This window comes from Spinacia oleracea, chromosome 2 (assembly GCF_020520425.1).
Source record: "Spinacia oleracea cultivar Varoflay chromosome 2, BTI_SOV_V1, whole genome shotgun sequence".
Lineage (NCBI taxonomy): Eukaryota > Viridiplantae > Streptophyta > Magnoliopsida > Caryophyllales > Amaranthaceae > Spinacia > Spinacia oleracea.
The window spans coordinates 38049992-38059524 of record NC_079488.1 but is presented as its reverse complement, the minus strand read 5'-3'; the positions used below and the strand labels follow the sequence as shown (position 1 = coordinate 38059524).

The window sequence follows — 9533 nt, the reverse complement described above, 5'->3', positions numbered from 1 at the left end:
TATAAATTTATATTTATATTATAATGCACAGGTGCTAAAAATTTATTGATTTAAATATACAACTAAGATACCTGTTGAAATACACTACAACATATAAGATCAAAGAGGGCAAAATAAATCGCCCTCTTTGCTAAATAAATCGCCCTATTAGCCTACGAGGGCAATTTTTAACTCGCCCTCCCGTCGCCCTCTTACACTCGTTGTATTAGCTTCCCAGGGCAAACTCTATAATGTCGCCCTCTTTGGTTCATATCAAGCAGGGCAAAGTATTTCGCCCTCTCTGAATTTGATCAACTAAGGCAACTGTTGTCGCCATCTTTGTTTTCAACCAAATAAGGCAAACAACTATTTCGCCCTCTTTGTTCTCAAACAACGATGGCACTAAAATTAACACGTCCTCTTTGTTTTCAGTCAAGGAAGGCATTTTGAAAAATCGTCCTCTTTGTTCACATTTACAGCAAATCAATTTTAATCAACTAGCCATGGCTTATTTCAATATATTATCAAAAGAGCAGTTTAACCTACGTGGGATTTGAACCCACATCCTTTGTGCATTTGCACAATACTCTACCAATTGAGCTATTAGGCTAGTGGTATAAGTTCATAAAAATTTGAACAAACGAGACAATACATGATCTCAATACCATTATCTTTAGTCTTGGATAAAACACATACTACCATGTCAACAGGACACCAACAACAAACATCAAACAGCAAATCATAATTATGTAGTCATACAAATACTGTGAGGTACCTGTATTTGTGAATGCTCGAGTTGTTCCATCACCAGTTGGTCCTGAAGTTGTAAGTATTCACATAAATTGATATTAATTTGGGTGCTTGTCGTACAAGAATAGCCTCAAACAAAAGACATGAATAACCAAAGGGAAGGCAGCCACCTTCTTAGCTTTTACAGACAGTAGGCTTTCGTTAAGTTGCTTCTCCAGCTGTCGCAGTTCTTCCATGCTCAAGCCTGACAAATCTTTGCCCATCATATTAACTCAAGGTCCAAAATCAGGTCAGTTATCTTCTTAATTAACATATACTAACCAGAAACTCAACAATAAACAACCCCTTAAAACAAGAGCCAGGCAAACAAGAAAAAGCCCAGTTTTGAGTACTCAATACTCTCTACAAGAAGTAAGTGTCAATATAGGCACAAGTATCTGTTACAGACACTGATGAAGTTACCAATACTTTACTAACAGACATAGATTCAGCTTTTATAATAACAAATTTAATACCTTATACGCAGTCAATTAGTCAAAAAAATACAGTGCAAAAGTTTTGCACACATGAAATTGACGGTCATCAAACTCACATGTGTTTCTATCTCTCCTGATCTCTTCTCAGCAAGCTCAATGTATCGAAGCACCTCAGGTTTTGAATATAATTTTTTACGAGTTTTAAAATTGATGTAGACCTATAAATCAGGCAACAACATTAAAATCTGAGCAAGTGTAGTAGATCAACATTTACAGATACACATAAATGATTCGTCCCCATCTTCAAACTATTAATACTCCATCATACATAATATTATAATAACAGTAACATATTATACCAATAAAATCAACCAAGCAAAGCTACTGTGTACACAATGCATGAAAAATGAAATTATTGTCAATAAAAAAATCTCACACACATGCATCATAAAAGCTAATGCCAATTGCAATCATATGAAACCATTACAAACAGATAATAATTAAACATCAAATTAATCAGAGCATTCACTTTCACATTTCAATATTGTCGATTCAATGAAAGTAAACTGAAATCAAACCATATCCCTCTTGTAAAAGCAATCAATTAAAACAAAATTGCTCAAACATGAAACTCGAACAAAATAAAATTTCTATCTAATTGATTCAAACAAAAGTAATGGCGAAATCGGGATAAGAGCGAGAGAGAAAAATTACCGATTAGGAGTGTGGGCAAGACAACTAAAAGGTTGGACTCCGACCTTTAGCTTAACTAAGATTAGGAGTGTGGGCAAGACAAGAGGTTTAGAAAGATTAGGAATTAAAATCCTTAGTTAGTTTCAGATTAATGGAATGAAATTATTACTTGACCCCCATGCAATAAATAAATAATAACCCAAAAGAATATCTCTAGATAAACACAATACATCAGTTAGCTGACAAGATATTGTTTCACCGCTAAGCTTACACAAGTGAGTTTTCTAAGTGTTACTCCAGCAGTATAATGTACGGAGTACATAGCATCAATATGAGATCATAACATTAGCAACCAACAAATCTACAGTAAGTACAAAGCATAGCAGACCTAGTAGTTCTTACAATCTCAAGCTAAAGAACACGGCTAAAGCTATTCTTCTCTTCACATAATGCATCAAGATTTAATGAACCATCAAAATTGAAGTTAAAAAAGCATAACAAATTGTAAGTATATTTATGCAATAATGTATGGTTAAGGACCTGCATTAACATAATGAAATGTGTGAAGATCAATAATGTATGGTTTATCAGAAAAAAAGATGCAAACGTTAAAGAAGTTGATGAACCTGTAAGATGAAAACAAAATCCGTAGCTGCAAATGTCACTCCGATTGCTGCAATGTATTCAACCAATTTCAGCAAATTAGTTACAGATAATACTAAGTACGTGTGCCAAATGCCAGAAAAAAAAACACATATGAAAGGGAGAAAAATAGTACAAGAAAATCCCCAAAGTATAAGAAGCACCTGATTCATATAAAAACAATCAGAGCTGAGGAAAAGCAATCAGTTACAATAAAATTGCTCAAACATCATAAAATATTTAATTGACTCAAACAAAAGTAATTGCAAAATCGGGATAAGAGCGAGAAAGAAAAATTAATGACTCTAGTAGATCTTCAGGATTGGAGGTTGTAAGCGATTTGAACTAATCGTCAAGCAACACTATCAAATAGGCAAGCAATTTGAACTAATCTTCAAGCAATTCACACCAATCTTCAAGTAATTCACACCAAAATTCAAGCAATTCGATCAAATCAACAACCAACTCAAACTAAATCGAATTAAGATAACGGTTAACCTAATATTGCATATTGAAACAAAGTCGCAATTTCATAAGGAAAAATCGCGACATATTTAACGAATCAGAGTACTAATCACGAATTCGAGCTAGAAAAACGCTAAATATCAACCAATTGTAGAATAATTGCCTTTAACATAACTAACTTTAGGGAAAGAAGAAGAGATTCGTACCGTCAAGGAGATTTTTTGAATACGTCGATTTCTAGGGTTCCAAAAATTTTGCAGAGAAAAACTAATTTATTTTTTGAATCTGGAGTTAGAAGAGAATGGAAAGTCTAAGTTGATCTGATAAAAACCCCTTAAAAAGGAAGATGAAGGCTTATGGGGAGGAGAACACGAAGCATCCTTCACCCTCATTGTTTTTTTTTTGACGGACCCTCATTGTTATTTGTTAGTAATACTGTTAAAGGGAAATCAAAAAATTTCGCCCTCTTTGTTACTATTATTAAAGGACAACCAAATAGTTTCACCCTCTTTGTTACTGCTATTAAAGGGCAGCCAAATAATTTCGCCCCCTTTGTTAATACGAAATATCAAAGAAGGCAATTAAATGATCTTGCCCTGTTTGTTCATATCAACGAGGACGATACAACATTGCCTTGTTTGATTCCTTCTACTAGGACGATTTTATTATCGCCTTCCTTTTGAAGATAAAATCGCCCTCCTTGCTTCAGATTCTTGTAGTGATATGCCGTGTATACATCAAGATTATTGACTAAAAAAATTATACAAAGAATCTACTTTAATATCAAAGTATTTACAATAGGATAATAATCTGATATAATAAAAATAAAGTTGTCTAAAACATTTTTTTATTTAAAATATTTTAACATCTTTTAATATGTATTAAAATATTTAACTTAAATTTATTAATGACTAATTGTATGTATTGTCAATTTTTATTTAAAATATGTGTCTTATATTGACTGCGGATATGTATAACGAATATTTACCTTTGCTTTAATATTCGAAGTAGTATTTATCAACTGTGGCTACACATGCTTATTGGAAAAAAAAAATTGTTTAATACTTTGTATCTTTTCTTTCCCAGATATATAATTTCTTCTTATCCTTTTATTTAACAGTTCCTTAATCTTTTAATGAAAAATAAATTAAAGAATTTTTTAGTTTCATTTTATATTATTAGTTTCTTTGTCTTTGGTCATTTGATGGGCAATACATTTGGCTTTATTTTACATTTTAAAAAATGAAAACTTTGCGTGCTATTTTGGATAACGGAAATCGATATAGAACTGTGTTGCTCTCTGATTCGCCTCTCATATACTTGATTCTATATAAAAAAAAGGTCGTAAACAGACCTATTTTTCTATTAAATATACCACCTCTATTCTTATTTATATGACACAATTATTTAGTCACGTTTGCCAATGCACGATTTCCAACATTAATATATTCAATTATGGATAAGAAAAAATTATACTCCGTAAAAAGTTGATATTTAAATAATATTTATTTAGACAACACGACTATGTTTTTTCTTAACTATAAATCATAAAAGGAGTCAAAGGAGCTTGTGTGAATAGTGTTCAAAACCCAATTGTGTCATGTAAACAAGAATGGAGGAAGTAATATATACGCTTATAATAACTTATCGTATAAAATTTCGTGAAAAGACTATTGCAATGATTAATTTCGAATGGAGATAATACATATTATAATGTTTTGTTTAGGTACTAAATTATTCTAATAAGACACTGAAATTGTAGAAGGCTCTATATTAGAATTTTAAAATTCGAAATTACTCTCTTACCAAAAAAATGTTGAGTCTAGGGGTGAATTTGAGGCGAGTGTGGATACACGGGTGGGTGATAGATCGGGGATGAGTATTTTTTTTTACCCGTTAAGAAGGATATTAGGATAGGTGAGTACCTTTCCTATCGTGGGTGACGGGGATAGGGATGAAAATTTTGACGAGTACGAGCGTGGGACCCTGACCAGCCTCAAAGTCATGACTAGCTGAATAAAGTGGAGTAGGTGTTAAGTGATCAAATAATGATGTAAATATAAAATAAGTAAGTAGGTATGACTATCGAATTAAAGGGTGGATGAGAATAACACTATGATTGACACATGTGATGAATGAAGATGAAAATAATTTTGTTAGTGTACCCTTTTTGTTTTCCTTTTTTAAATAAATAAGACACAGAATGGGAAAATAACAAATTTATCTATCATTAGTTTTAATTAGGAGAATATCTATAGGGTATATTTGTCCAAAGTATAATGTAATAAGACACCCAAATTGTCAAATATTCTTAGAGTTTTAAAATTCAAAGCTCTCTTATTAAAAATAATGTCGAGTCCAGCTGTCTAAGGCTTGATTTGAGGTGGGAGTGGATACACAGACGAATGATGAAGCTAGACTAGTTTTATTTTTCACCCGCGAGGCGGAGATCATGAAGGGGATGTGTATCGTTCCTATTATGGTGACGGGCATGGGGATGCGAATTTTAGGCAGGTACAAGTGTTGAGGGACCAGCCCCACCCCGCTTCGAAGTTATCTCTAGCTGAATAAAGTATATGGTGAGGGTAGGTGTTAAATGATCAGGTAATGATGTAGATGATATGGGAGTATTAAGTGGATATGAATATCGAAGTAAAGAGCAGATGAGAATAAATTTATGTTTGACATTCGTTATGAAAGGGGAAAAACGTAAATTTATCTATGTACCCTTATTTTTTTGAATTTGTTAAATAAATAAGACATGTAATGAGACAGTAACATATCTATCTATCATTAGTTTTAATAAGAAGATTACCTATAAGATCTATTTTAATGATAATTGTCTATACATAAGTTTAGATACTCCGTATGCAAATTTAATATTTATATCATAAATCGTGCATCACACGGGTACTATACTAGTTATATTCTAAAATAATATAACAAATAATTTCTAAAATCACTAACACTCATTTATGATATAATTTGCACATATATTCTTAATTAACACTAATTTTAAACATTAATTCATAATAAACGCTAATTTTAAACAATAATGATCTCTAATATGCACTAATAATATGCCCTAATTCATCCCATATTACGTAAAATAAAAATAAAAACTTGAATTTTATAATTTCTAAAATCACTAACACTCATTTATGAAATAATTTACACATACATTCTTATAACACTAATTTTTAATATTAATTCTAAATAAACGCTAATTTTAAACAATAATAATCCCTAATATGCACTAACAATATGCCATAATTCCTCACATATTACGTAAAAAATTAAAAACAAAATTGAATTTTATAACAAAACCCGTGCACAGTTATTGCTTGGTAAACATGTCAGCCGCACATGGATATTGCTTGGCTTCCGTGACCACCAAGCCGATCTTGTGCTTGATTGACATGGTTACGAAGCAATAACCGTGCATGATGAATTTGTTTAATTACCATGTTTCTTTTAATTTGTTCGAGTATTTGTTTTCCTTCATTCATTTAGAGTACAGTGTTTGGTATTTAAGATATATGTTGTTTACGTACGACTATTTTTAAGCTATGCATGAATAACATATACTTCATATAAGCTTCGTTTCTTTGTGTTTCTGGTGGAGAAAAAGAAGAAGACGGAGCCAAGCTTGTTCGAAAGTTAGCTTCTACCTCCTCTTAGAGCGTGTTTCTTCTTGCCGGATCTTGTAATTTTAGGAGCCTATCTAGTAGGCGGTTCCCCAGTTAGCAAGTTTTTGTGTTTCACCTCAGCCTTTCTCGAAGTAGGGAGTAGTTCTTTGAAGTAATCAACTTTGGTTCCTCCTATAAATTAAAGCAACCCGAACTCCGCCATTTATAATCTGACCGGTAAAGGTAAAGTTCGGGGTGAGAGATTCTTGTTTTTATGGTAAGATTTTAGAATTCGTTAATACCAAAGCTTTCCTTGTCGCCGCCGTTTTGTAGTGTCTGTATGTCATGCCGATCTTAACGGTAAAGGTAAAGATTAGCTTAGGGTTTCAAATTTGGTATTAATTTTGGACAAATTCAGGTGGATGTACCCCCTTCTCGGTTAGTAATAGAGTTACTTTGTTCTCTCCCTTCGTTAGCAAAATATGGTTTATGCACCTGGGTGCACAATGCTCACTGTATGGTTCAAATACTAAGAACATATTGTTATACCCAAAAAACATATAGCCAAAGAACATATAGTTTAAATTCATAGAACATATAGTTTAAATATTTCACTAGTACATGTACATTGAAATCATTCTCCATGTTCATTAGATTTTCAATGAATGTTCAACGGGGTGCACAATGAGCACTGTGCACCCGGGTGTATAATCCAAATTGCGCTTCGTTAGTGAAACTTTTTGTGGCTTAGGTGTCTTGGTAGAATGTTTAATTTGTTAAGTTTCCTTGTTTTTTTGTTAGGAGTTTTCTTGTTCTTGAAGGAAATAATGCCCTTGGTCCAAGTATGCATTCTATGTTAAGTCTAATAAATGCGGTTCAGTATTAATTAACAAGTTAATAATTCAGTGAGATCAAGTGAGCTGAATGCCTAGCTAGAGGCCGCTTCAGTTCAAGTGGAATTAATGATATTAATCCACAGCTTACTCTTGACTGAACCCGTAGGGTCACACAAATAGTACGTAAACGGATCAAGTATTTGATGGCATTAAATACTCCATCTATGGATATTCGGAATCGACGGATCTTGGTTTCAGTGGGAGCTGAGATCGTCACAGGCAAGAAATGAATACTCCGGAAACGATGATATTGCCGGAAACGGAAATATGGATCGTATCGGAAATATAAATATTATCCAAGTCGTAGATGTTGCCGGAAACGGAAACATGGTACGTATCGGAAAATATTATCGGAAATGGAAATATTGTCGGAATCGGAAATATTGCCGGAAACGGAAATATTGTCAGAATCGGAAATATTATCGGAATCGGAAAATAATTCCGGAAACGGAAATATTAAATATTTGTTCGAAACGGAAATTAATTCCGGAATCGGAAATATTAAATGTTGTTCGTATCGGAAATGAATTCCGGAATCGGGAATTTAATCGGAAGCGTATCGTACGAATTAGCATCGGACGAGGCCCGCTAGACGAAGGCCCAGCACGAAGCCAGGCCATCGCCCAGCGAGCCGCACGCAACGCACGCCTCGACCAGGCCCAGCGCAAGGCCAGGCCCAGCCAAGGGCGCGCAAGCGCACGCAGCACCGCACATGGGCTGTGCGCTTGTCGTGGGCCGCAAGGCCTCCGCGGGTGCACGGCTTATGCGATGCGTATGCCGAAAATCCTAATTCTATTGGGATTCGTGCGAAGATTAAAATCCTAATCTTATTAGAATTGCTTTGTTATTTAGAGTCCTAATAAAGTTCTAATTAACAAATCCACATCCTAGTAGGATTACAATTCCTTTTCCATACCTCTATAAATAAGGGCCTAGGGGTCATTATTTATACATAAGTTTTCAAGTATTCAAAACTAGGATTTTTAAGCAGACAAATCAGCCATAACTCTTGCCCATTTTAGCCGAAAATAATAGTACCTTAAGGGCGATTCTAGTTGGTCAATCTTAAGGCGGATCCGGACGTGCTGTGGACTATCTACGGAGGGACGACACTTGGAGTCCTAAAAGACTTGTTCTTGTTCGGTTCGGGCGCAGCTAGGGAAGGCACGCAACAAAGAGTATGCATCTAAATTATGCTATATGATTATGTGTAAATAATATGTATTCCTGGCTTAATGGTTGTTTCCGCATGATTTATGAATTGTCATATGTATCATAACCTAACAGTGGTATCACGAGCCTCTTATTATTTTCATAATCTAAATTGCATGAACATGGTTAAATATTACAAATTTGCAAGAATTAAAAGGGGTGATTAATTTTCGTAATTGTTAATTAATTGCAAATTGCGTTTATTTAATTATACGTACGCAGTTTTTCGGCAGTTTCTTCGTTACTCATCCAAATCGAGTGATTTTTGTGTCAATTCCGCATGTAAAAGGCATTCTAAAATTTTGACAAAAATAGTTATTTTCTGCCGAACCCAGAATTCTCAAATTCGAAGCCTAACTATGACTTTTCGAAGGTTTTAGTTTTTCGAATGCAAAATTTCGTAAATTTAAGATGTTAAATTAAATATTTGCGATTCTTGTTGATAAATCTTGAAGTTTTGATTGACCTACTGTATATGTTTAACAAGTTTGAATGCCTAGCCTTGTTAATTATGCAATCTAATTTGTAATTATGATTAATTTGTTGAAAATTAGAATAATTTAGAATTAATTTGATTTTCATAATTAATTATAATTTAATTAGAAACCTATGATTAAAAACCACCATAAAAATTGTAAATTTATGATAAATTTTAAATTTTATGACCTAGGCTTGAATCCATGATAATCGGAAATCAATTGAATAATAAATTTTCGATTTTTCGCCCTAAAATTATGAAATTAATATTATTTATTAATTTTTCATTAATTTTAAATAAAAAATTTTAAATT

The 9533-nt window shown here is 33.2% G+C and overlaps 1 long non-coding RNA gene across 2 annotated transcripts; it reads right to left on the bottom strand.

Moving 5' to 3' along the window:
* Positions 1 to 642: 642 nt before the first annotated feature.
* Positions 643 to 3383, bottom strand: LOC130466889 (uncharacterized). 2 transcript variants are annotated; one of them, XR_008927041.1, is made up of 5 exons: positions 3212 to 3383; positions 2525 to 2571; positions 1322 to 1423; positions 900 to 973; positions 643 to 796 (listed from the first exon to the last, which is right to left on the bottom strand). It is a non-coding gene; the product is annotated as an uncharacterized lncRNA (long non-coding RNA). The 2 variants fall into 2 exon arrangements; XR_008927042.1 differs by lacking the exon at positions 1322 to 1423.
* Between the last annotated feature and the right edge of the window lie 6150 nt (positions 3384 to 9533).